Source organism: Callithrix jacchus, chromosome 8, assembly GCF_049354715.1.
Source record: "Callithrix jacchus isolate 240 chromosome 8, calJac240_pri, whole genome shotgun sequence".
NCBI classification, from domain to species: Eukaryota; Metazoa; Chordata; class Mammalia; order Primates; family Cebidae; genus Callithrix; species Callithrix jacchus.
The window spans coordinates 84,424,525-84,427,961 of record NC_133509.1 but is presented as its reverse complement, the minus strand read 5'-3'; the positions used below and the strand labels follow the sequence as shown (position 1 = coordinate 84,427,961).

Here is a 3,437-nt window from a genome sequence, read left to right as displayed (position 1 = left end):
GTCCAAGTAATTGTAGTTACATTATAATTACAAGTGTAGATGATAGTGTCCCCATCTCAAAAATGTAGGAGGTGAGCTATGATGGCTGTAGCTTGATATTTGTCCAGTAAAATCATAACAGTTAGTGATATAACTGAGACTATACTCAAAATTTATATTTATCATTCAAATAGTCACAGAGTGAAATTTAAAATAATTTCTAATATGAAAGCATCATGTTGATCAACTTAATCCCTATGTGACTAAAATACAGTTACATTTCCATGAAACCTCCCTTAATATTTGCAAACTTAGGCTTAATGCTTTATATCAGCACCATTTCTGAATTGTAGGATATTTTCTTCCACAGTAATTTTGGAGTTAGAGGAAAAAATATCTACAGGATGAGAAAATGGAGTGCAGAGTTAAATAACAGTACACCTTGTTGAATAAATATTGTGTGCCTGTCAGTGTGTTATGGGCTTTAGATGTAATTCTCAAAACAGATCAGCACAATAGGTGGTATTATCTTCCATTTCACACATAAGAAACTTGATGAACAAAAAATGTGTTATTTGTCCATGATACCACAGCTAATAAGTGGCACAGCCTATACTTAAGCCTAAGTCTTGTTGACTTCAAAGTAATACCCTTGAAGAAGAGAGGTTCCTGACAAATTGCTGTTTGTGTGTGTGTGTGTGTGTGTGTATGTGTTTTAAGCATTAAACCCAGTAGGACACAGTGGTTGTGATTCAACAGATCTGTCATTAATCTGATTTATCTTGCTAATAGAACCTAGTATAGCACCTAGAACTTAGTAGGCTTTCAATAAATGCTTGGCAAATAAATGAATCCATATATATATATATATATATATATATATATACACACACACTATATTTTAATCATTTCAAATATTATTTCTTTGGGAAACCTCATTTAAATGTATAAAATATGTAGGCCAGGTGCAGTGGCTCAGGCCTGTACTCCCAGCACTTTGGGAGGCCAACATGCACAGATCACTTGAGGTCAGAAGTTCACAGTGAAACCCTGTCTCTACTAAAAATACAAAAATTAGCTGGGAGTGGTGGCGTGTGTCTGTCTGTAATCCAACCTATTCGGGAGGCTGAGACAGGAGAATCACTTGAACCTGGCAGGCAGAGGTTGTAGTGAGCCGAGATCATGCCACTGCACTCCAGCCTGGGTAAGAGAGTGAGATTGTATCTCAAAAAAAAAGAAAGAAGAAAGAAAGAAAGAGAGAGAGAGAGAAAGAAAAACAGGATAAGGTATATGTTTTATCACAGACACTTTACTTTGGGATCTAAACAGGTATTGGCAAATTCTTTCTGTAAAGGGCTAAATAGTAAATGTTTTAGGCTTTGTGGGCCATAGGGCCTCTGTCACAAACACTCAACTCTGCTGTTGTGCAAAAGCATCCATGGACAATATGCAAATGAATGCTTGTGGCTGTGTTCTGATAAAACTTTATTTACAAAAACAGAATAGAGGGGTTCACAGGTCATGGTTTGCCAAGCCTAGAAAATTCATTGCATCTAAATCATCTCAACTGATATCCTCTACTGTAGTTACTAAGGTTGCAGGCAGAGTATGAGAAAAAAATAATCACCCTCTAAGAATGAACTGTCCAATATGATTACCACTAGCCACATGTGGCTATGGAGAACTGAAATGTAGCTAGTTTGAATTGAGATGTGCATTAAATGTAAAATACACATTTGAATTGTGAAGATTTCATATAAAACAAAGAATGTAGAGCTGAGCATGGTGGCACATACCTGTAGTCCCAGATACTAGGGAGGGTAAGGGAGGAAGAATCCTTTGAGGCCAGCCTCCAAAAATTAAAAGGTATGTAAAATATATCATCAATAATAATTTCATACTGCTAATGTATGGAAACAATATGTTTGATATATTGGGAACATTAAAATTTATTTATTTTTATTTTTTAAATGTGAGCACTAAAAATTTTAAATTACATATGTGGCTTGCATTATGTTTCCATTGGGCACCAATGATCTAAGATAGAATAGTTACAAAAGAAAGAATGCCTAACAGATTCCATCTTTTTTAGCACTGCAAACAAAATACTTTACCCAATTATCAAGGTCTCTTCATTCAAGTATGCTATGTATCCTGATTTCTATGCTATGTAAGAATTAACATCAAGGCCGGGCGCGGTGGCTAACACCTGTAATCTCAGCACTTTGGAAGGCCAAGGCAAGTGGATCACCTGAGGCCAGGAGTTTGAGACCATCCTGGCCAACATGGTGAAACCCCGTTTCTACTGAAAATACAAAAATTAGCTGGGTGTAGTGGTGGTGGCCTTTAGTCACACCTGGGAGGTTGAGGCAGGAGAATCGCTTGAACCCAGGAGGCGGAGGTTGCAGTGAGCTGAGATCATGCCATTGCACTCCAGCCTGGGTTTCAAAAAAATTTTTAAAAAGATCAAAATTGTTCACTCTTCCTCAACAAGTAACATATTTCATCAATTTATTTCATTATCTTACTTCTTTCTCATTTTCTCTACACTATATTTGGCCCTCATTTTCTCCACTGAATTATCAACAGTCTCCTGAAAGGACTTCTTTCTTCCAACCTCTATCCATTATCTTGATACACGATTCTATACAAAGCTACTAGATACTGCTAAACATTGTGACACTGTGACTCTCTCCTGATATATATATATATACATAGATATATATATATAAAAATTTACATATGTAAAAATTCAGTGGCTTCCATTACACACAAAATAATATCCAAACTACTTGGTAGAGTTCTTGAGGGTTTTTAAAATTATTTTTAAACTTTTGTTTTGAATCTTACCTTCTTTCCTACCACTCCGTCAGACATAGGATTATAGGTAGACTATAGGATGGTTGGTTAAATTTCAAGTTAAGTTTTTGTATATAATACATATATATGTATATATATATAGTATAATTTTAGTATATTGCTTGGGATATACTTGTTCCAAAAAAGTTTATCTAAAATTGAAATTTGACTGGGATGCTCACTTCAGTAGCACATATACTAAAATTGAAACAATACAGAGATTACATGGTACCTGTGCAAGGATGACACAAATTCATGAAGCAGTCCATATAAAACTTTTCTTAAAAGAAATCTACATCTAAATAAGCATACAAATAATCAGCTCAGTGAAAATGTTAACTTTTTTGTATTTTTCACAATGATCTGTAAAATTCACTATCAAGCAAATTTGATTTTTACAGAAAAAAAAAAGTTCCTTAAACAGCCTAATGCTGTGTTCTCCATGCACAGAAGACTCAAATTATACAGTGACTCAAAACTTATTGATGATCAAATAAGAAAATTGTGGGAAATTTACTTAAAGCAAGATATGTTTAAGAAAACACACACCAAAAAAAATACTAAGAACATGAGTAAGCACTGGTTCACCTCAGTCACAT

The 3,437-nt window shown here is 34.7% G+C and overlaps 1 non-coding gene across 1 annotated transcript; it reads left to right on the top strand.

Annotated features, from left to right (window-relative positions):
• The first annotated feature begins 3,012 nt into the window (after nucleotides 1-3,012).
• LOC118145296 (U6 spliceosomal RNA) lies at nucleotides 3,013-3,118 on the top strand. Its single transcript, XR_004730422.1, has one exon. It is a non-coding gene; the product is annotated as a U6 spliceosomal RNA (small nuclear RNA).
• Nucleotides 3,119-3,437: the final 319 nt, after the last annotated feature.